At 47.5% G+C, this 24,794-nt stretch overlaps 1 protein-coding gene across 4 annotated transcripts in view; it reads left to right on the plus strand.

The window, feature by feature from the left end:
- Positions 1-300: 300 nt before the first annotated feature.
- The window catches only part of STON2 (stonin 2), a 189,593-nt gene continuing 165,099 nt past the window's right edge, over positions 301-24,794 (plus strand). For 2 of the 4 annotated variants that reach the window (XR_009864798.1, XM_062181224.1), the window contains exon 1: positions 5,399-5,419. The gene's annotated coding sequence lies outside the window, so the exon portion shown is untranslated. Of the gene's footprint in view, positions 384-5,398; positions 5,420-24,794 lie in introns of those variants that run through there. The other 2 variants (XM_062181225.1, XM_062181226.1) reach the window with 2 other exon arrangements.

A 24,794-nucleotide genomic window follows, 5' to 3' on the forward strand; every position in this document is an offset into this window, starting at 1 on the left:
TCTTCTCCGCGCAGGGTGGACCGGACCCCGGCTTCGGCTTCGGCTCCGGCTCCGAGCGCCGCGGTGCACCGCGAGGCCGCAGCGTCCCAGGCTGGGGGAGCGGATCCCGGCGGAGCCCCGCCCCCTCCCACCGCCCTGGCGCCCCCTCTCCAATCAGGGCGCGGCTCGGGTGCGCGCCGCGGCCAATCAGGAGCGGCGGGAGCGGCGCCGGGAGCCGGTGGGCGCGGAGCGAGCCCGGGAGTCGGGAGCCGACGGCGGCGCTGCGGCCGGAGGGAGCGCAGCGAGAGCAGCCCGGCGGCGGGGTCCCCCGGGCCGGACGAGCCGGCTCTTCCGCGGCGACTTCCCGGCCGACGCGTCGTGGGACCCTGCGGGCGGCGTTGCAGGTAACTGAGCCCCGAGGGCGGGCGGGTCCCCTTGAGGGGCCCCGCAGGTGGAGCTGGCTGGGGGCTGGCCGGCCGCGAGGTCCTAGCGCCGCGGGGCTGCTTGGCGTCCCCTGGCGCCCCCAGTGCCGCTGCTGGAGCCACCGGCTGGCGTCACCTTCCCGCCGGCTGCGGGCGTCCGGGATTGGGAGTGGATGAGGTGAGTCCGGTGAGGCGGGCAGGTGGGGGTGAGAAAGACACCTGCGACCCCCGCACCGGTACCCGGCACTGTTTGCCACCGGGTGCCGTCCTCAGGGATCTGGATCGCCCTGACGGCTCCGCTGGGCCAAGTGAGGAGGCGACAACAGGTGTCTCCGGGGACGGTGCCTCTTCCCCCCACCCCTCGCGCCCGAAACTCCGGCTTGGCGTCGCGCCCCACCTTCGGGGTGTCCGGGACTGGACCCCCTCCTGGCCTCCCAGGCGCGCTGCCCGCTGGACAGCGCCCAGAGGCGGCCCGGACGCGGGGCGTTGGACGGAGTTTCTATGCGCGTTGCCAAGCGATTTGCCGGACGCCCGCCCCTCCCGGGGTGGTGGAGTTGAAGATGAGCCTGTGTGTGACCGTGGGTTTGTGGATGACTGCGTGTGTGTTGCTGTGTGTGTGGCTGTGTTCGTGTGTGTGATTGTGTATGGCTGTGTGGCATCTCTGTGTGTAACTGTGTGCACATGTGTGCCCGTGTGTGTGTGTGTGACTGGCGGTTGGGTTTGTGTTTGTGTATGGCTGTGTGGCATCTGTGTGTGTAACTGTGTTGAGGTAACTGTGTGTGCACATGTGTGCCTGTACGGCTGTTGTGTGTGTGTGACTGTGTGAGGTGTGTGTGTGTGTGTGGCTGTGATTGTGTGTATGGCTGTGTGGCATGTGTGTGTTTAACTGTTGAGGTAACTGCACATGTGTGACTGTATGGCTGTGTGTGTGTGTGGCTGTGATTGTGTGTCTGCTGTGTGGCATGTGGGTAACTGAGGTAACTGCACATGTGTGACTGTATGGCTGGTGTGTGTGTGTGTGTGTGACTGTGGTTTGTGTGTGGCTGAGATTGTGTGTATGGCTGTGTGGCATGTGGGTAACTGAGGTAACTCTGATGATTGTGTTTTGTATGGCTGTGGCGTGTGTGTGACGTGTAAGTGTGAGGTAACTGAGTGTGTGTATGGCTGTGTGTGTGTGTAACTGTGATATGTCTGTGTTTGTGAGGTTGTGTCAATGTGTGTGTGTGTGGACACAGGTGCATGGGGACATGCTCTGCCAGGTACAGTTACTACTGAGAGGAGCTGCCTGAAGGCTGTGAGTGAATCATTAACCTGGTCTTGAGCAGCTGCTGGCCGCCCTCCATCCCCATGCTTCCTGCTGTGTGCCTCACTCTCTTAATCTGGAAAGTGGCGATAATAATTGCACTTGCCTGATAGCATTGTTTTGAGGATTGTGTGGGCCAGCGCTCACAACAATCACAGTGCTAAGTACTCAATAAATGCTGGCTCTTATTATTTATTATATGGAATGAATGGTCTTTTAAAGACTGAATCAGACGCGTCCAAACTGGCCCGGCAACCACCTGGAGCTCTGAACAGCCTTCTACACTTGAAGGGAAAAATGCAGTTATTAATGTTACTGATGGTATCTTTTAGAGGTTATGTACCCTGAGGTGAGTGTTGGGGGTAGGAAAAGAAAAGCTGCTCCATTCAAATAGTGAGAGAGATAAGTGCATTCCAGCTAGAAACGGAGGAAAGCTTTGTAAAAATTAGTGTGCGTGTCGTGTAAAAAGAATGCAGTACTTTAAAAAAATATTCCTGTTTCACTAATATGGCTAATTTGGAGAAAATATTTGAAGGTTTTTATACTTTCCACTCCTCCCTTAAAGAAAAAGTGTGTGTGTGTGTGAGAGAGAGAGAGAGAGAGAGAGGGAGGGAGAGAGAGAAAGACTAAACCATAGGACAAAATGCCTAGAAGCCTCAAATTGCAGTTGCTACTTTTAGGTGTGGGTTCCCATGTCTGACCTGGGTGGTCTGGTTCAGTGTTTTGCCACTGTGTCATTTTCCTTTCCTTGTTTAATCTCAAGATGCAAATAAACATTTGGCCACTTTCATTTTTTTCTTTTTAAGACCTGAAATATCAACATGTAACAGACCTGCTTGAAGTTTTGAACCCTCTGCTCCTTGCCTCCCACCCTGTAACAAACTCACAAGGACCTTCGCAAGGTCCCCTAAGGGATATCAGTGGGAATGTCTCCCAATAGCCCTCATAGCCTGGCACCTTGGGAGGGGTGCAGACAAAATGCCCCAGCTCTCTAGGGTGGCCAGCACCTTAGCCTGAGCCTTAGAATCTATACATCCACCAAGCAAGTGATTACCTTCTCTGGGGTAAGAAGGCCACTCTCAGATGCAAATCTTTCAAGCTTCTAATTAATGAGACAGCCCTTTCAGTTGTTAATGAAGAGACTTTTACTTTCTCCAAGTGAGTGGAGGATCTGAAAGCTTATTTGGGGAGTTGAAGAGCAGGGCAAAGACTGCAGAGTTCAGAGACACCTGGTAAGAGCTCTGGCTCTGACCGAGACCAGGAAACTTGGACAACTTCCTTCACTTTTCTAAGTCAAAGTCTCCCACTCTAAAATGCAGACTCACATTATTATTGCAGGTGTTTTTAGAAAGGTTATTCTAAGGATTATGGAAAATTCTAGCACATTTGCTGGGACTGGTTACAATTCTGTCACATCTAGAGGAGACCCTAATGGTGAGAGTGATCAGTTCTACTTAGAAAAGGTGAAGACTTGATTGAGGACTGACACTTGAGCTGAGTGTAGAAGGATGAGGACGTCTGTTGTGCAGAGAAGGGTGAGATGGGATTGCAAGGAAGGGTGGGGGGGGAGAAGACATTCTAGACGGCAATAACCACAGGTGCTATCATAGCCTATTTAAGTTAAATAACAAACAACTCCCAAACCTCAGTGGTTTACAATAACACAGGTTGGTTTCCCACTTACGCTGCATGTGCCATGTAGGTCAGGCGTGCTTCTGCTCTTCACCTTGGTTCTGGGGCCCATGGAGACTTTTTGAAATTTTTATTTGAGAGGTAGAATGACAGAGACAGAAGGGGAAACAGGGATAGAGCTCAGCTCTTCCATTCAGTACTTCACTCCCAAAAGTCTACAACAGCTGGGACTGGGTCAGGCTGAAGCCAGGGTCCCAGAACAACATCTGGGCTTCCTGTGTAGGTGGCAATGACCCAAGCAAATGGGCCACCATCCACTGCCCTCCGAGGCAGATCAGCAGGAAGCCTGATTGTAGGCAGGGTAGCCAGGACTGGAACCAGCACTCTGATATGGGCATTCCAAGTTGTGGTTAACACCTACCCCACACTGAGGCTTTAAAAACAGCCTCTGTCCCTCTGGGACAGTGCTAATCTTGTTATGGCAAAAGGTGAAAGAGAAGAAAACTATGGCACTTAATGTCTGCTCATAAGTAGGAGCTGTCACCCTACTTTCCAAGATAAGTCCTGTGACCAAGTGTGGGACATATGGGAAGTATATGCTTCCTGCAGAGAACAAGGTGTGTCTGAGGAGGAGAGAAGGTGCTGAGGAAACTAGTCAGGGGAATAGCCCAGAGGCAGATGGTGAAGTGCCCTGGGTCATGTGCTAGGGCTTGGAACTGTATCCTACGGACAAGGAGCAGCCACTGAAGGGTTGTATCAGGTTTGACAACATCAGACCTTCAGAGCACATCTCTAGAGGCAATGTAGAGAGAAGCTTGAAACAGGTGAGACCGAAGACAAGAGATGATGAGAGCTAGAATGGGAACAGCAGCCTCTATTCTCGCTGTCACTGTCACGTGACTTGAAATTTTGGGAGAATTATTCTTTGGCATGTGAGTGGCTTGTCTTCTGCACAAGCTGCCTCTTCTTAAAGTTGTTCTTTTGTCATGGCATCTAAAGCAGCAGTTCGCTAATTCATATATGAGATCAGGTGGAGACTTTGAGACACTGGCAGATTCCTGCCTTGCGCAAGTTTCTGAATCTGTTTGGGGTAGAGCCTGAGAATGAGCATTTTTGTCCAGTGTTGAGGGAATGTTGATACTGCTGGTCTGAAGACTTTAGCATCCTCCAGACTAAAGAGAGAAATTGAGATATGACTGATGAACGGTCAGACCACCAGGGAAAGGCCTCAAGGAAGGAGGAAAAAGGCTGAGAGGTCCCACCCAGCCTTCTCCATGTAGCAGTTTTGCTTAAGGCTGGCTCTGGCCATCAGCTGTAGGGTCTGTTAGAATGACTGAGTCTCTAGATTGATACTAAACTGCAGATGCAACTCTCATAGTGAAGAAATGAAAAAAAGCTCAGATTAAGAGGAGCAAGAAATGTACAAGCGTTGCTTTATGCATTCCCTTTGTAATTGTGCCCAGACTTCCCTTCCTGACATTGAGCACACACCCTTTGGTTTGGCTCCAGACCACTCACTCAAGCCTGTCAACATGTTCCAAACCTGACCCATCACATTGCTCACCATTCCAGTTGTAATTTCTTCTGAAGCAGAGCTTCCTACTGGGTGGATGTTTGGCTGAATTTTTAAAATACTCAGACCAAGAAATTGCTTGCTTCACTTGAGGTCACCCTCACCAATAAACATCTGTACCATGTGGTCATGCAAATTGTGATTGATTCCCCCCAAGATAAATAACTGCCTGAGAACTCAAGATTGTCCATGGTTTGGCGAATACTAATAGGTGGAGCAAGTCGCAACAATTCCTCTAACTGTGAGTCATTACTCTTGTAAGGACAGAGCTTTCCAAAGTGATCGTTATGAGGAAAGTATGTTGGAGTATACAACATGACAGAGGAAGTAAGACACAGTGAGGGCTTCTTTTCATTATATTTTTCCCAGTCGTGGACATGCAGAAATCAACTACCTGGGGTCCAGACCATCAGTGTTGTGCCCATTCAACAGAGAGCATGTGAATGAATGACATCTTCCTAGGGTCATCATTTTGAGTACTGGATAACAGCTTAGACTATTTGCTTCAAGGTAGGATGAATTAAAACGATCCATTTGAGGTATGAATAGAAAATTCTATCTAAGTCTTTGTGAAATAAGAAACATCTTAATTGGCTCAAGCTATAAAATGAAGAGAGTAAGACTTGAAAAGACCCTTGTCCTAATTGAGATTTCACAGACAAATCGTGCCATGAAGAATTATTCAGGATTCTGGATACCTTCAGGGATGGATGAGAAAGCCTAGAACCATAACCTCTGTCCAGAAGACCCAAGGCCACCTCTGGTTCCTTTTCCTGGTAATTGTGAAAAGCAAGCTGTTTCACTTCCTCTCGCATGTTGGCCTGAATACTGCCTTCTGTTTCTCAGCTCTATAGTGAACTATGACAATTTCCTTCACCTCAGATTTCCAGGAAATTTGGCCTAAAATTTTGATAGATGCAGCAAACAAGCCCCTAGAGTTTAGAAGAACCAGTGAGACCAGGAACATTTAGCCAGAAGGGATTTAAAATGCTGAAGAGGGGCAGGCATTGTGGCACAATAGGTTAAACTACTACTTGGGACACTTACATCCTATTTCAAAATGCTTGGAATTCAGCCCCACCTCCTCCTCCTAATCCAGCTTCCTGCTAATGCACCTGGGAGGCAACTGATGATGTTTCAAGTGCTTGGTACCCTGCCACTCACATGAAAGACCTGGATGGAGTTCTGGGCTCCTGGCTTCAGCCTGGCCTAACAGTGGCTGTTGTGAGCCATCACTCTGCCTTTCAAATCAATCAAATCAATCAATAAGTCTTTGAAGGCTAAACTAAAATAAAATGCTGAAGGTGTTCATTAGGAAATGTTAGTATCAAGGCCAGTGTTGTGGCATAATGGGTTAAACACCTGCTTGCATCCCACGTGGGCACCAGTTTAAGTTCTGGCTGTACCACTTCCAATCCAGCTGCCTGCTAATGCACCTGGGAAAGCAGTGGAAGATGACCCAAGTCTTTGGATCCTGTTGTTGCGGCCATCTGGGGAGTGGACCAGCAGAAAGAAGATCTCTATCTCCTCCCACCCATAACTCTGCCTTTGAAATAAATAAAATAAATCTTTTTAAAAAGATTTATTTAAGAGGAAGAGTTACAGACAGAGAGAGGAAGAGGCAGGAGAGAGACATGTTCCATCCTCTGGTTCACCTCCCAAATAGCCACAATGACCAGAGCTGGGTCTATCTGAAACCAGGAGCCAGGAGCTTCTTCTGGGTCTTCTGGGTGCAGGGGGCCTAAGCACTTGAGTTATCCTCTGCTGCTTTCCCAGGCACATTAGCAGGGAGCTGGATTGGAAGTGGAGCAGCCAGGGCACGAACAGGCGCCCATTTGGGATGTTGGCGCTGCAGACCGAAGCTTAACCTGCTAAGCACCAGCCCCAATAAAATAAACCTTAAAAAAAATAAAGAAAATGGTAGTACCCTACTTAGATAGCATTCATCTAACAATTTGATATTTAAGAAGTATAAGTAACAAATCACTAGATAAGTAGCATCTTCTCTGTATGTTTATATTGAGTAAAGTCTGTCATACATATTTTTATCTCTAGAAGTTAGATTTCTAGTGTAATTTCTGTCTTTCTGAAATTCAATAACTAAGGTGGAAACAATTGTGTTGAACTTTATAGATGTTTAATAGAAGGGCAGGATTGAAAACTCAAGGTCTGTTGACTATTTCACGTATTGTATACCCTTGTGTCAGCCTAGAGTGGCCCCACCCTAACCAGCAAGGGGAGGTCAGTGTCCCTTGTGATGTTTAGTCATAATGAAGCATTTTTGCAGATTTCTAATGGCTCAGTGAAACCTATAGGAGGTGACTTCATGTGAATGTCACTGACCATCTTCTGGGTGCAAAACTGCATAAGAAGTTAGGAGGAACACAGAGAAGTGCTATGTTCAGTCTTCTGCCCAGGGCCTCCATTCTGAGAAAAGGCATAAAATGTATTAATGCAAAATCAATACAAATTAAACAACAATGAGAATAAGAGGTAAAGAATAGGCAGAGGGGTACTGAGAACTGTGGATTCAGACCAGGCATCCTTCAGAGGTTGTGGTGGATTTGGAAGGTTCATGGCAGAGCAGTTCCACTGGTCTGAATGTGGATAGCTTGGTGGGAGTACTGGCAACGGCTAGAGCTGGGCCAACCCGAAGCTAGGAGCCAGGAGCCTCCTCTGGGTATCCCACATGGGTGCAATGGCCCAAGCACTTGGACCATCTTCCACTGCTTTCCCTGGCCATTAGCAGGAAGCTGGATTGGAAGAGGAGCAGCCAGGACTTGAACTTGGCACCTATATGGGATGCTGGTGCCACAGGTGGAGACTTAACCTACTATATCACAGTGCCAGCTCTTGAAGCACTAATATTTAGGGAATGGACCTAAGTGAACTGTGCCTCTGAGTTGACCTATCAGTCTGTTTCAGGTACACTGACTAGAACTCTGTATTTAAAGGGAAGGAATAGATAGGAGAGAAGGGAGCTCCTAGCTAGATGATTTCTGCAACCTTCTCTTTCTTGACTGCCATCTGACCACCTAATCTGAATGCTGGTGCCTTTGACAACTTGTATAACCGCCTAACGAATGAAGCCAGGCAGTGACAAGCTAGCACGTGAGTAACCCTGGACCCTGATCCACCTTAACGTGCTCGTCTTATTATTAGGAAAGCACTTTGGAGCTAAGGATGTCAAATGTTTTTATAAATAAAATCTAATCCTACTATAAACCCTGTTGAACTGGCAGGCGTTTGGTCTCTCTGTACTTCCAAAATGGCCTGGAAAGATCAAGTGACTTTTTTAAAGTCATGCAGGAATCCCCTGACACTTCTACCTTACCTGACCCCACTCCACCCTCTGACATTTTAGGGGGGGTGGATACTTGGCTTAAGTTGCTTTGCAGATCTGCAGAAGGATGGTGTCACTAAGAACTGAGGGCTCTGACATCTAGTTAGGATTCTGCAGCTGGTGTTAGGCCCCATGGAGGTCCTCGTGTGAAACCTCAACAGGTCCTTATTAGTTTTAAATAGAAGGAAAATAACAGTCTTCTGTTTCAGACTTATCCTTGGCTCTCATTGAAAGAAGGCACCACGTTAGTGCTGTAGGTCTGTGCAAACATGCCATCCGAATGGAATGACATTTAGTATTTTTCATGCCAAATGCCAACCAGCAGCAATATCAGTGACTTTCAATCTGCTTGAACTTTCAAGTGGGACATCAGACCCTTACCAGCCTGATACAAGCACTCCACCAGGCTGCCTTTTGAAATTTGCTAATTGCTTTTTCCCTTTTTTTAAAACAATGAAATGCTTTAAATGAAAACAGATTTTACTTCACTGTTTGCTTAAGAAACTGGATATGTTTGTCCATTTTTCCTGATTTATGCTTTTAATTTTTTAAAATTTATTTGCAAGGCAGAAACAGAGAGAGAGAGCACGCGCATCATGCTGGTTGACTTCCCAAATGCTTGCAGCAGCTAGTGCCATGCTTGAAACTCAATCCAGCTCTCCCACGTGGGTGGCAGAGCAACAGCAGGCATCATCCGTGTCTTCCAGGCTGCATATTCATAGGAAGCTAGAATTGGGAGTAGACCTGGCACTCAAATCTAGGCACTCCATTATGGAATGTGGACATCTCCAGCAGTATCTTAATCACTAGGCCAAATGTCCACCCCAGTTAAGCTTTTACAAAGACGAGGATTTTAATGTCATGGTTAAGTGGGTAAGGCTGGGTTAATCCATAGCCAGAGAACTTTCTCATTGCTTCAGTGTTGTCTGTTGTGCGCACCCAGAACTCTCAAAAACAGTGTGTGTATTTTCTCGTTCTTGCCAAACATAAGACAATTTTTTCTGCATCATTCCTTGTCCCTACATTCCCCTCTACTTCAGACTTCAGACACTTGAAGGGTAGGGAACTCGTTCATCATTATTGAAATGATCAAAATCACTATGCAGAGCTATCATTCATTCAGTTTTACTGTATGCCAGGTCTTGTGCTGAGCTGTGGATACCACATTATTAATCATGTGTACACCCATGCCTAAGGTCATCAACAGTGATAGCCCGTTTTACAGGTGAGACAGACAGAGGCTGGGGTTAAGAAATTTGTCAAAGGTTGGAGTAGACCTGCACTTCGAACCCGCCTCTCCATTTCTTAGCTGTAGAAGCTATGCCGGTCACTACAGTGTCTGGAAACAAAAACAAGAATACTCTGAAGCATTTACAGGGGCTGGTTGACCATTCTGGCCACATGCTCGGACCTCAGGCTGGAATGGAAACTGCCATTATTTTTGGCTCTGTCAGTTCACACTAACAGCAGGGCATTTGAAGCACACTGTTTCTCTTTTCTGTATTTCTTCCTCAACTTTTTTGTTGTTAAGTAATCTCTGAAAAGGTGGTGATTTGGAGAATGGGATCTCTTTGCATGGCAAGTCTCTCAGTCACTCGCCCCTCAGTCCGATTGGCGTGTGTTTTCTGATTTCCCCAGCATCCATCACATGCAGGGCCGTGGAATTCACAAGCTCCACTGACGAGTGGTTTTAATTTCTTGATCCCTTTGGGATCACTTTGGGCAGTCCTTTGGGGTGCAGTTCCAGGCAGACAGAGTTGTTTGCTGTCATCTGTCAGCCTCTGGTCTGGGTGACGTGGCTGTTCACAGCACAGTGCTCGTGGGTCTAGGTGCTTCAATGCCCTGCTATTTGCTTGTGTTTTTCCTGTAAAGAGGCTGGAGACTGTACACCCAGTCAGACCAGGCACTTTGCAGAGGTCCTGGCCATAAGAAAACCTGATAAGAGTGCAGGGTCATTTATGTGTATGTGTCTCTATTTATGGGAGGGAAAACCTTGCAAGGGAACAAAGTTCATTTCAGGATGGAACATGGCGATGTGGTCAAGAGTCCAGACTTGGGTTTGAATTGTGAGGTCTGAGCTAAGACAATTAACTTCCCTGTGCCATAGTTTCCTTATCTCTTGAAGGGGATGAGAACAGAATCTACTTCATTGAACTATTATGAGCATTCCATGAGTTATTTAACTAAATGAGTTGTTAAGCATTTTGAGACTCACGTCTGGGAGATAGGGAATGTTACGTGTTTATGCCACATAAAAATAAACTGGCAGGTGAACATCCTGTGTGGGTTAAATGACGCTGTAATAGATGAGGCTTATATGACTGTTTCAGTAAAAGTTCTCACGGTGAGTTATGCAAATGATTTCTCTCTAACTGTGCTAGGGGAACTAGCCAGTTTTAAAAAAAAAAAATCACATGAGAAGACTCTGTTTGGTGTAGGGATTAAGACATTGATTGGGACACCTGCGCACCCCCTGCCTGTGTTTGAATTCCTGCCCTACTTCCAATTCCAGCTTCCTGCTATTTGCACTGGGAGACAGCAAGGGACAGCTCAAGCACGTGGATCCCTGCCACCCAAGTGGGAGGCCTGGATTGAGTTCTGGTCCCCAGACTTCAGCCTGGCCAAACCCTGGCTGTTGTAGGCATTAGAGGAATGAACAAGTGGGTGGGAGATCCCTCTGTCTCTTTCATCTCTGCCATTCAAATAAAATGAAAATAAATAAATACTTTTTTTTTTTTTTTTTTTTTTTACTTTTTGACAGGCAGAGTGGACAGTGAGAGAGAGAGAGACAGAGAGAAAGGTCTTCCTTTGCCGTTGGTTCACCCTCCAATGGCCGCCGCGGTAGGCGCGCTGCAGCCGGCGCACCGCACTGTTCCGAAGCCAGGAGCCAGTTGTTTATCCTGGTCTCCCATGGGGTGCAGGGCCCAACCACTTGGGTCATCCTCCACTGCACTCCCTGGCCACAGCAGAGAGCTGGCCTGGAAGAGTGGCAACCGGGACAGAATCTGGTGCCCCAACTGGTACTAGAACCCTGTATGCCGGCGCCGCTAGGTGGAGGATTAGCCTGTTGAGCCACGGCGCTGGCCAAATAAATACTTTTTTTTTTTTTTTTGACACGCAGAGTGCACAGTAGAGAGATACAGAGAGAAAGGTCTTCCTTTTGCCGTTGGTTCACCCTCCAATGGCCGCCACGGTAGGTGCGCTGCGGCCGGCGCACCGCGCTGTTCCAATGGCAGGAGCCAGGTGCTTCTCCTGGTCTCCCATGGGGTGCAGGGCCCAAGCACTTGGGCCATCCTCCACTGCACTCCCTGGCCACAGCAGTGAGCTGGCCTGGAAGAGGGGCAACCGGGACAGGATCGGTGCCCCGACCGGGACTAGAACCCAGTGTGCCGGCGCCGCAAGGCGGAGGATTAGCCTACTGAGCCGCGGCGCCGGCAAATAAATACATTTTTAAATCAATGGGAAATATGTAAATTACCTTTTTGTAAAATAAATGTGAGAAAAACAGTGTAAGATGAAAAAAAAAAGATGAAGATGGATGACCTGAAGGTTTTTAAAGAAAATTAATTTATTGAATGGCAGAGTGGCAGAGAGAGAGAGAGAGAGAAAGTCTTTGGTCTGCTGGTTCACTGTCCAAATGGCTGCAACAGCTGGGTTTGGGCCAGGCCAAAGCTAGTAGCCATTAACTCTACATCCAAGGTGGCAGGGGCTCAAGTCCTTGGGCCATCTTCTGCTGCTTTCCCTGGTACATAATCAGGATCCAGAATTGGAAGCAGCTGGGAGCGTGAACTTAGAACTGGTGCTTTGAAATGAGACACCAGCATCAAAGGTGGTGGATTAACATACTGTACCACAGTGGCAGCCCATAGCCCGACCTGAGGGTTTTTGCCAGAACGCTGGGAAGATGGAACAGACATCATCTTGGGTGGATGGGGGAACTTCTGCTGCTGGCATTTGAGAGTTGGGAGAATAGTTGGTTGACTTTGGATATGTTGAGTTTGAGAGGCTTGTAGCCCCTGAAGTGAAGATGCTCCGGGGTATCAGACTGAGTCGAATGAGAAGTGAGGGATGGAAGCATCTGTATGGGGTCCCTAGCTCATAGATGGGATTGAAAGCCATGAAGGAATGAGGCCGGCGCCGTGGCTTAACAGGCTAATCCTCCGCCTTGCGGCGCCGGCACACTGGGTTCTAGTCCTGGTTGGGGCGCCGGATTCTATCCCGGTTTCCCCTCTTCCAGGCCAGCTCTCTGCTATGGCCCGGGAAGGCAGTGGAGGATGGCCCAAGTGCTTGGGCCCTGCACCCCATGGGAGACCAGGAGAAGCACCTGGCTCCTGGCTTCGGATCAGCGAGGTGCGCCGGCTGCAGCGGCCATTGGAGGGTGAACCAACGGCAAAAAGGAAGACCTTTCTGTCTCTCTCTCTCTCACTATCCACTCTGTCAAAAAAAAAAAAAAAAAAAAAAAAGCCATGAAGGAATGAAAGCAGGCAGAGAAGGGTCTAAGGGCTGACAGGAAGCATTCCAGCTTCAGTGGAAAAGTCTAGCTGGGCCCCAGCTTTCTTTCCGTCTTTTTAAAAAATATTTACTTATTTATTTGAAAGTGAGAGTTACACAGAAAGAGGAGAGGCAGAGAGAGGAAGAATCTTCCATCCGCTGGTTCACTCCTCAAATGGTCGCAATGGCTGGAGCTGGGCTGATCCAAAGCCAGAATCCAGGAGCTTGTTCCGGGTCTCCCACGTGGGTGCAGGGACCCAAGGACTTGGGCCATCTTTCACTGCTTTCCCAGGCCATAGCAGAGAGCTGGATCAGAAGTGGAGCAGCCGAGACTCAAACTGGTGCCATATGAGATGCTGGCAGTGTAGGCAGCGGCTTTTACCTGCTATGCCACAGTGCCAGGCCCTGAGCCCCAGATTTCTAGTTTTTTCTTTTCTTCAATTTGCCAGTGAAAATCAAGTGAAGACCTATTAGGTGTTAATGTTGTCACTGGATCATTTCTTTTCATTTGAGCTCTGTAATACATGGACTTTCAAATTAATAGATGAGGATCAGATATTGTTTGACCTCTTAAGAGCTTTGTGTCCTTGGACAAACTACTTAATCTCTGAGACTCGGTTTCCATACCAGTGAGATGAGAACTGCAGTAAAAATTCCTATAGGTCTGAGGGCTCAGGAAGCGCTGCATTCATGCTGTGAAGCTTATCTTGCCTTTATCACCATGAAATTCTCGCTGTTTGCGCCACCATGTTAGAAATGAGGAGCAGTGACAGCTCACACATTTTTAAATCCCTTTGAATTTTCCCTGAACTGAAACCCACATTTTAATTTAGCTCATACTGTTACTATTTTGCTTCTTTTTATTAAAAAATAAAGGAGGATGTGAGAGAGATACTACATTAAATTCTGCACACATCTCAGTTACTTATGTTTCTTCTGTAAGTAACGCATTACATCTAGAGATCAATCGTGTCCTGTGTGTGCGGCCATTGCTCATGAATCACAGATGCATGAGCAGAGATCTGAAAACTGAAACAGAAAAAAAGGATATCTCTGTCAATGACAGTGTTTCAATATTGCGCACACCAACCTCATACTTGCTGTGTACCACCTTGAGTCAAGAAGGCACTATTTTATTTATTTACAAATATGTATTTGAAAGAGCAACAGAGGGGGAGACATAAACACACACACACACAGAGTCACACACACACCTTCCATCTGCTGGTTCACTCCCTAAATGGTCTTAATAGCCTGGACTGGGCCAGGCCAAAGCCGGGGGTCAGGAACTACATCATGGTCTCCTACATGAGTGGCAAGGACCAAGTACTTGGGCCATCTTCTGCTGTCTTCCAAGCCACATTATCAAGAAGCTGGATTGGAAGTAGAGCAGCCAGAATGTGAACTGCACTCTGATATGTGACAGTAATGTCACAAGCAATGACTTAACCCACTGCACCAAAATGATGGTCCCGTACTCTTCCACTTAAATTTTTTTTAAAAATTTGTATTTTGAGAGACAGAGAAAGAAAGAGAACCCATCCACTGATTCACTTCCTAAATGCCTGCAATGGCCATCCCAAAGCTGGAAGCCAGGATCTCAGGCAAAGTCTACTGTGTGAGTGGCAGGAGCTTGATTAGTTGAGCTGTCACTGCTGCCTCTCATGGCCTCCACTAGAAGGAAGCTAAAATTGGGAGCAGAACCAAGATTCAAATTGAAATACTCTAATGTGGGGCATGACCGTCCTAACCAGTGTCTCAACTGCTAGGCCAAAAACTCTCCCCTGCTCACACTTTTTGAATAAACTAATTCTCCTTGTTGTTTTTAAGTTCAAGTTGTATGGTTGGTTGGAAAATGCTTCTAAAGCACTTTTATAAAAAGTCTCACTGTCCAAGCTGAATATGAACCCAGAGATACAGCAAAGATCACATTCTGAGGTCTTGTCTCTCCATTCTCTAATTAGCATATCTGCTGTGTTTGCATTTATGGTTTATATGCTTTGAATTTGTGGCTTTTCTGTTTTGCAAGAGTTACTGTCAGTGAGACGTCTACCCAAAGAAATACTACCATTAGTGGTAGCAGGACGAAACATATGTAGTGGCATGGTTTGTTTCTAACTCCCTACTAGAGTTTTTGAGAAGCCTTCTCCAGATGGATGTGGGTGATGTGAGGACAAAAAGAAGAAAACACCAGCAACTCCAAAGCAGGAAAACTAATAGGAAAGAGCTTCCAGTGGCTAAAATTTTCTTTCTGGTCTTTCAGGTTGAGGAAATAAAAAGAATAGGCATAAATGGTGGGAAATTTCCATCAACTTGGGAAAAACAATAGAATAAATAATTCTTAGCCACTGAGGTGAGAGTCCAGGGAGTCACAAGGTCAAAGGATCCTGTCCCATTTGTCTGTAGTGACAACCTCTCCTCCCCCTACAAGAAATGCATTCCCCTTGAACAATAGCAGTGTCCCTGGGAAATTGAAGTACAGACAGATGGAATTTTTGTAAACCAAATTGTTTTAGAAGTACACCAGGGGATATGCTTTTCTATATCTTTCAAATTTTCTGTATTAAGATTATATTCTTTTTACAATAGAAACACAGAAATTACAAAAACACGTTTCCCAGAAAGAAACTAGGAATATGGAGATGGGTGAACTGTCACCATTTAAAGATGCTCAGTTGTTCACAGTTGATAACATGAGAATTCTTTTGTCCCACAAGTTGCAACACTTCCTGCAGTTCTGCTCTCCAAATTTGTAATTTGTAAAAAAGTGAAGGATGTGAATAGTGCATTTCACGCATCAAAATCTCAGACAGCGCTCTACCAGAGCAGAGCCAGGCCTCACTCAAAACAGATAAGTTATTTACTTTCACACTTTGCCAGGCCCACCCAGTATGTCCTGGTTCCCCGTGGCTGTCCCTGGCAGTCAGAGACAACCACATGCCCCATCTTCATTTGGCAGCAGTGATTAGGGATGTGTCTGCTTTTGAGAGCCCTGATGCACAGGATGAAGTCACTGTTAGTCTAGGGCCCCCGTGCAGCGGCCGCCCAGGAGGCTCACCACTGCAGCTGAGGTTCAGTGTTTGCCTGGGATGTTTTGGTTTTATGTCCGTGTGTGTGTTTTGTTGGGGGGAAGAATCCTCAGAAAAGGGAAGGAGATATGCCCTGCCTTATTGAGAACGGAAATAAGGAATTGTCATGTCAGGGTTGGTGGAAGCCACAGTGTCTGGTTTCCTTCTGCTGTGTTCCTTTGCAGTGATTTTGTTTTGTTTTCAAAGACCTGAAAGCAGCCCCAAAAGTAACTCAGGCTAGGTAAATTGTTCTTGGGTTGGGAGCTTTTGGCAGGGATCCCCACACTCCCAGGTACTCCTGGATGAACTTTGGGAAGTGTACTTGTGAAGCTCCTGCAGTTACAGTCTTCCACGTATGTGTTTTTTTTTTTCCAAAAGTCAGATGTCTCTGGCTTAAATTATAACTCAGACTCAGAGAGCCATCATTTCTTTAACACACACACACACACACACACCTGAAGAACCAAGTCTAATCAGAGGCCTTCAAGTTTGAGTTGTGCATCTTGACCATGGCCCTAATGAGAGAACTCGTCCTGAGGGTAATGTGTAAGCAGTGGAGGTATCAATACAAGTGTGTGGGATGTTGTAGGTGCACTCACAGAAACCCATGCTGCAGGAAAATAAAAAAAGGTCTCACCTCTTAGAGTGCTGCGAAGCTAGAAATCCAGAAATTCATAGTTCCTGCAGTTCTGTCTGAATGCCTCCTGATTTCCCATTTTTTTTTTGGGGGGGGGCGATTTTTTTTTTAATTTGAGGGGCAGTAAAACAGAGACAGAGAGAAAGAGAGCTCCTGTCGTTCGTGTCCCAGATGTCCATAACAACTAGTGTCTAAAGCTGGGAGGTCAATCCAGGTCTCCCACTCGAGTGCTAGCAGTGCCATCAATGCTGCCTCCCAGAGTCTACGTTAGCAGGAAGTTGGAGTCAGGAGTCAGAGCCAGGGATTGAACCTAAATATTCTGAAGTGGGATGCGGGCGCCTTAATTACTAGAGTAAATGTCCACCAAAAGCAAAAATTTTAGAAACCACCCATAGAAATATTACTCCCTTTGGGTTACCTAAATCTAAATCCCTGGCTTCTTCTTTTTTTTTTTTTAAGATTTATTTTATTTATTTAAGAGTTACAGAGAGGTAGAGGCAGAGAGAGAGGTCTTCCATCCACTGGTTCACTCCCCAGATGGCCGGAATGGCCGGAGCTGCACCGATCCGAAGCCAGGAGCCAAGAGCCAAGGAGCTTCTTCCGGGTCTCCCATGTGGGTGCAGGGGCCCAAGGACTTAGGCCATCTTCTGCTTTTCCAGGCCATAGCAGAGAGCTGGATAGGAAGTGGAGCAGCCGGGACTTGAACTGCTGCCCAAAATGGGATGTCAGCGCTTCAGGCCAGGATGTTAACCCGCTGCTCCACAGCGCTGGCCCCACCCCTGACTTCTAATGACTTCTTTCCAAGACTGACCCCACTTTAGACCCAGTTGAAAGTCTGGGCCTCTGGAACTTCAAATTGGGGTTGCCATGACCCCAGACCTAAGGTAGGATTTACTTGCTCACGAGACTCAGGGAGACATTGTATGTGTTACTTGCATTGACTGGTTTATTCCAAATTCTACTTCAAAGGATGCAAACAACCAGCCAGGTGAGGAGATACAATAGAGCAAGGTCTGGAAGGGTCCTGAGTGCAGGAGCTTCTGTCCCCGTGGAGTTGGAGAACACCACCCCTGGCACATGGGTGAGCCCTTGTTCACCTTCCTATTGTAAGCCTCTGTGTAGTCGGCTATCCAGAAGTTTCCAGAATTCTGTCCTGTTGGTTTTTTTTTGGACAGGCAGAGTGGACAGTGAGAGTGAGAGACAGAGAGAAAGGTCTTCCTTTGCTGTTGGTTCACCCTCCAATGGCCGCTGTGGCCAGCGCGCTGTGGCTGGCGCACTGCGCTGATCCGAAGGCAGGAGCCAGGTGCTTCTCCTGGTCTCCCATGGGGTGCAGGGCCCAAGGATTTGGGCCATCCTCCACTGCACTCCCTGGCCACAGCAGAGTGCTGGCCTGGAAGAGGAGCAACCGGGACTAGATCCCGGTGTGCCAGCGCCGCAAGGTGGAGGATTAGCCTATTGAGCCATGGCGCCAGCTCCTGTTGGGTTTTAATGGAGACTTTATTGCATAAACATGATCAAAGTATGTTATTAGACAAAAGGGCATGATCTAATGCTAATAGATGGAGTGGGGCAGGGCTCCTTCTAAATGTGGGATCTTATGATCCACTGTCAGACAAGGTGGTTCAGAGACTTTATGGTCAACTCTGAGACGGAAAGGTTAGGGAAGATTATGGTGTATATTTAGTTTCCATGACCTGTCTCAAGGAAGAGAAACTCTACTTTCTGTGGCTTGCCTTGGGGACAAAAAGAACACATAGAATAAGGAGGAGACAGCTAGGAAGAGAGAGATAAAGAGATAGATGATCTTTGTCTTCTGAGTCCTAAAGTATCCCAGCTTTATTCTCAGTAATACGGGAATAATGAGTCAGGAACTATGGATGAAAACGAAACATTTTGTATCTTGTTATACTACCCCATCTCTGATACATACTACCGGGGTTGGAGTGAGTGACAGGTGATGTTCAGGTGTGGGGTTTGGTAGCAGGGCGGTCTGGAGATGATATAAGAACCAGGGATGTCTGTTGCACATGTTTTGGTGGTGAACAGTAGCTTTGTGTGTCCACATGGCCATTTAAACATGGTGTGAGTAAAATGATACCCTCTGACACGACAAAACTGTTGAGCTTTGTTCTTAGAGAGCCCATGCTGTCAGCTTGGAGGTACCTGCCCCCAACTGGTGTCTGTCCATCTTCCAAACCCCTGACCAGGTGTCACCTTCCTCAGGTACTCTTTGCTGTCCCCAAATTGGGCTAGATAGCATTCTTGTGTGCTCATGGCACTGTTGTCTCCTCCTGGAGTAGCCCTGATCACACTTCATTGTGACTGCTTCTCTTTCTCTAAGACAGAGGCTAGATCTTTTTTTTGTTTAAGATTATTTATTTGAAAGTCAGAGTTACACAGAGAAAGGAGAGGTAGAGAGAGACAGAGAGGTCTTCCATCCGCTGGTTCACTCCCCAGTTGGCTGCAATGGCTGGAGCTGCACCGATCTGAAGCCAGGAGTCAGGAGCTTCTTCTGGGTCTCCCATGCAGGTGCAGGGGTCCAAGGAATTGGGCCATCTTCTACTGCTTTCCCAGGCCAAAGCAGAGAGCTGGATTGGAAGTGGAACATCTGGGACTTGAACCAGTGCCCATATGGGATGCCGGCACTGCATGTGGCAGCTTAACCAGCTGTGCCACAGTGCCAGCACTCAGGGGCTAGATCTTAATCCTTCCCCTATCCCAAGGTCTTCACAAGGATATGCCTAGCAACAGGAGATGTCCAATAAATGCTTGTTGAATTATGGAGTGATGTTTGGTGATAGAAACCTGATAACCTAGCCGGTGCCGCGGCTCACTAGGCTAATCCTCCGCCTTGCGGCGCCGGCACACCGGGTTCTAGTCCCGGTCGGGGCACCGATCCTGTCCCGGTTGCTCCTCTTCCAGGCCAGCTCTCTGCTGTGGCCAGGGAATGCAGTGGAGGATGGCCCAAGTGCTTGGGCCCTGCACCCCATGGGAGACCAGGAGAAGCACCTGGCTCCTGCCATCGGATCAGCGTGGTGCGCCGGCCGCAGCGCGCCAACCGCGGCGGCCATTGGAGGGTGAACCAACAGCAAAGGAAGACCTTTCTCTCTGTCTCTCTCTCTCTCACTGTCCACTCTGCCTGTCAAAAAAAAAAAAAAAAAAAAAAAAAAAAAGAAACCTGATAACCTGCATAGACCCAAGTAACCCAGCATCCAGCAAGAGCTGTTGGCTTCTCCCTCCTATTTCTGCACTCCAGCACAGATCCCTTTCTAGATGTAAGCTTCCTGTATTGGCTGCCTCTTAAACACATCTCAGACTCTCTTGCCTCCACATGTCTCTGGCCTGCCATGTCTCAGTCAGCTCTGCTGGACTGAGCTATTCTGCCCTCACAGGCTGACTACAAGGGGTCCTCCTATCACTTCTGGACTCAGATGGCATGCCCCACTGAGGGCTTTGAAGTCTAGCTTCCTCACCTCGGTGAAGGAGCCAGGAGATGCACTCCTCCCAAATGCTGGGAAGTTGGTTCATGATAGAGTAATCTCTGACCAACAAGGCACAAGAAACAGGCAGGAGCTAGCAGATACATTCCTGTCCTAGCAGCTCTTTTGTTGAGCAGCTTTTAGGTGCTTTGGTTCTGAACGACCTCTCTGAGATGACCAGGCAACAAGAGGTGATTCTTGTGAGGCCATGGCCAGCTGAGTCCCATCTCATCTTGCACTTGCCTTCCTTGCCTCACTATTCTTCCTGTATTCTGGCTTCCCTGGGATTGCTCTAAGCACTGGCACAGACGCTTGGCCTCAGGCTCTGTTTTCTAAGGAATCCAGCCCAGGACACATTGAAAGCTGCTGCCAGTTCCCTAGAGAAACATGGGCTGGTGAATGTAGAGGAAGTGGGAGGAGTAGTACAGGTCAGGTGATCTGGATCCAGCACGACTTGGCTGGGAGTCCAAGGCTGCAGTCATGCATCCCTTGTCCGTGCAGCACCAGTGGCATTGAGCATCCTCATTTTGAGAATCGGGAAATAGTTCTGTTAACAGAAAAGATGTCTCATTTGGAACCTGTGTTTTGTTCCCAGTGTAAGCAGGCCTTCTGCTTCATGATTTCCTGTTTTAAAAAAATCTTTCTAATTTTATTTTTAAGTCACCACATATTGTTATATTTTATTTTATTGAAAAGCAGAGAGAGAGAGAGAGAGAGAGAGAGAGCTCATCCATTGATTCATGCTCCAGATGGTCACAGCAGCGAAGGCTAGACCAAAACTCTATTTAGATCTCTCACATGAATAGCAGGGAACCAAGTACTTGAGCCTTTACCTGCTGCCTCTCAGGTTGCTTATTAGTAGGAAGTTGGAATCAGGAGCAAAGCTGGGACTCCAGGGTCCAGCATTGTGGCATAGCAAGTTAAGCAACCTCCTGCAATGCCAGCATCCCATGTGGGCACTGGTTCAAGTCCCGGCTGCTGCACTTCTTCTTTAAGATTTATTTATTTATTTGAAAGAGTTACCCAGAGAGAAGGAGAGGCAGAGAGAGAAAGAGAGAGAGAGAGAGAGAGAGAGAGAGAGAGAGATCTTCCATCCACTGGTTCACTCCCCAATTGGCCGCAACAGCCAGAGCTGCGCTGATCTGAAGCCAGGGACCTGGAGCTTCTTCTGGGTCTCCCACACAGGTTCAGGGGCCCAAGGACTTGGGCCATCTTCTACTGCTTTCTCCGGCCATAGCAGAGAGCTGAACTGGAAGTGGAGCAGCTGGGATTTGAACCAGCATCCATATGGGATGCTGGCACTGTGGGCAGTAGCTTTACCTGCTACGCCACAGCACTGGCCCCTGCTGCACTTCTGGTCCAGCTCCCTGCATATGTACCTGGGAAAGCAACAGAAGATGGCCCAAGTACTTGGGCTCCTATACCCACATGGATAAGCTGGCTCCTGACTTTGGTCCCACTCAGCCCTGGCTGTTGAGGCCATTTGGGGAGTGAGCTAGCAGATGGAAGATCTCTCTTTTCCCTGTGTTTCTCCTTCTCTCTCTCTAACTCTTTCAAATAAATAAACAAACAAATCTTTGGGGAAAAAAAAAAGATGGGACTCCAACCCCTAGGTGCTCCAGTTTGGGGTACAATGTCCCAAGAGGCATCCTAACCCCTTTACCAAAGACCTACCTCTATTTCTAATCTTAAAAAATCAAATATATATAACACTAAAAGTCAGTGATCTGATGGTATGTTATACAGCCATGAAAATGGACCTTTATGAGAATCTGTGATATATTCTGGGTTTAAGTCCTAGCTCTGCCACTTAATACATGTGTGACCTTGAGAATGTTAGCTGATCCCTGCTTTAGTTTCCTAAACTAGAGACAGTAAGAGTATGTTACAAAGTTGTTATGGAAATTAGATAACACGATGCATATAAAGCCCTTAGCTCTCAATTATGTTAGCTTTTGTTGTTAGTGCCCTGAAAAGGCAGAGGCAGAGGCAGAGGGAGACGGGAGGCGGGGTGGAGGGGAGAAAGAGATCTTCCATCTGCTCCTAATGGCCCCTAATGGCGGGAACAGCTAGGGCTGGGCCAGGCCAAAGCCAGGAGCCAGAAACTCCATCTGAATATCCCACATGGGTTACAGGGGCCCAAGTGCTTGGGCCATCTTCCTTTCCGATGCTTTCTCAGATAGGTTAGCAGGGAGCTGGATCGGAAGCAGAGAAGCTGGGACTCCAACCCTGGTATGGGAAGCAGGCGTTGCAGGTGGTGACTTAACTCACTGCACCACAATACCAGTCTCAAGAGGTGTTTTCTTGATGTAGAAAATCTGGGGAATGAAAACCACAGCCCCAGTTTAACTCTTGCTGGGACAGGTAAGGAAGCATGAGGAGAAGCTTCTATGGAAGAAGTGTTTGCCTGCTAATTATTTTATTTTGTTGGAAATATGTGAGAACCACATATAGTTAGTATATTTCCCATCTTCCAGATATTTTTGAAGCCTTTGAAAATCAGTTTCTATCAATTCCCAGTCAATACATTTGTGGAAACAGAAGTGAAAGAATTTTGCAGTTTTGCTGTTGTCATTCAGAGAATTTGTGGCAGAGGTTATCCCAAAAAGAATCTCTTGCCCCTTACCTGAGGCCAGTTTCTGTTTGTGCCGAATCAGTAAACAGGTGCTCCTTCCGGGGAAGCGCGGCGTTGGCATCAACCTGGTTATACAGATGCTGGCTATTTTTTCCCTCCTCTTTTACAAAGCTCTATTAAGGGCCATTGAACTCTAAACTGTAATCATGGTTTATTATTAATTCCTTCCCACCAGACTTCTAGTTCAAGTGCTCTGTTCCACTGCTTCCCTTCCGTGTAGCTGGCACTGAGCACTGCGGTACTGCGAGGAGGAGCTGGCACTCCAGTGAACTTTCTTAAGAGACACCAGGGACTATTCAAGCCCTTTTTTTTTTTTTTTGTCTCTCCACAGCATTTGCTATTAGAGAGACCTACTTACTTAAAAACTTATTTATTTTCATGTTATTTGAAGGCAAAGAGACAGAAAGAGAAGACGATCTTCCATCCATTGGTTCAGTCCCCAAATGGCCATAACAGCCAGGAGCCAGGAACTCCATCTGGGTTTCCCATGTGGATAACAGAGACCCAAGTAATTGAACCATCACCTGTTGCCTTCCAAAGTACATGTTAGGAGGAAGCTGGAGTGGAAATGGAGAAGCTAAGACTAGAACCAGGCACTCTTGATATGGGATACGGGCATCTCCAGCAGCATTTTAACCACTGTGCCAAATACCTGCCCTAAAACCTTTTTTTTTAAAGATTTATTTATTTATCTGAGAGGCAGAGTTACAGACAGAAAGAGATAGAGAGGTCTTCCTTCCATTCACTGGCTCCTTAAATGGCTGCAACAGCCAGAGCTGGGCTGACCGGAAGCCAGGAGCTGGGAGCTTCTTCTGAGTCTCTTATGTGAGTGCAGGGGCCCAAGCTCCCAGGCCGTCAGAAGTGGAGCAATCTGGACTTGAATCGAGCCCATAAAGGATACTGGCACTACAGGTAGAGGCTTAACCTACTGCGCCACAGCACTGGCCCCCAAAACCTACCTTCTTGAAAACTTTCTAGCTTTTATGACTGTAGAGGCCTCTGATTTTTTTCTTAGTTCTCTACCCACCTGGTTGTGTCTCTTTAGGCTGCCCTCTTTCACTCCCAAGCCCTTCTCCCACATATAGTCATGTTCCAGGGGTCACCCATCTTTTGTACTCTTTTTTCACTTCCTCTGTTGATAACCTGTTCATTCCCTTAGCTTCATATATCATTTTTTAAAAAATTTATTTATTTATTTTAAAATCATAATTACAGAGAGAAGCACACACTCACACAGACACACACAGATATATTCTTTCTGCTGATTCACTTCCCAAATGATTGCAACAGCTGGGGCTGGGCCAGACAGAAGCCAGGAATCAGAAGCTTCTTCTGGGTCTCCCACATGGGTTCAGGGGCCCAAGCACTCAGGACCATTTTCCACTGGGACCATTAACAGGGAACTGGATCAGAAGTGGAACAGCTAAGACTGGAACTAGTGTCCATATGGGATGCTGACACTGCAGATGGTGGCTTAACCTGCTGTACCACAGCGCCAGCCCTCATATATGATTTTTTTTTGAAGATTTATTTATTGGGGCCGGCGCCATGGTGCACTAGGTTAATCCTCTGCCTGCGGTGCCAGCATCCCATATGGGAGCTGGGTTCTAGTCCTGGTTGCTCCTCTTCCAGTCGTTTTCTGCTGTGGCCCAGGAAGGCAGTAGAGGATGGCCCAAGTGCTTGGGCCCCTGCACCCGCATGGGAGACCAAGAGGAGGCACCTGGCTCCTGGCTTCAGATCAGCATAGCTCTGGCCATTGTGGCCATTAGTGGGGGTGAACCAATGGAAGGAAGACCTTTCTCTCTCTCACTGTAACTCTACCTGTAAAATAAATAAATAAAAATCTTTTTGAAAACCATAAGTCAGAGTTACACAGAGAGAGAAGGAGAGGCAGAGAGAAAGAGGTCTTCCATCGCTGGTTCATTCCCCAGATGGCTGCAATGGCCAGAGCTGTGCCAATCTGAAACCAGGAGCTTCTTCTGTGTCTCCTATGTGGGCCTGCTTTCCCAGGCCATAGCAGAGAGCTGGGTTGGAAGTGGAGCTTCTGGGACTCAAACTGGCACCCATATGGGATGCCAGCACTGCAGGCAGTGGCTTTATCCTCTATGCCACATGCTGGCCCCCATATATGATTTTTTAAAAAATTTATTTTGGGGCTGGCACTGTGGCATAGCGGGTAAAGGCGCTGCCTGCAGTGCTGGCATTCCACATGGGTGCTGGTTTGAGTCCTGG

The sequence above is a fragment of the Lepus europaeus genome, chromosome 22 (genome assembly GCF_033115175.1).
Source record: "Lepus europaeus isolate LE1 chromosome 22, mLepTim1.pri, whole genome shotgun sequence".
Taxonomy (NCBI): domain Eukaryota; kingdom Metazoa; phylum Chordata; class Mammalia; order Lagomorpha; family Leporidae; genus Lepus; species Lepus europaeus.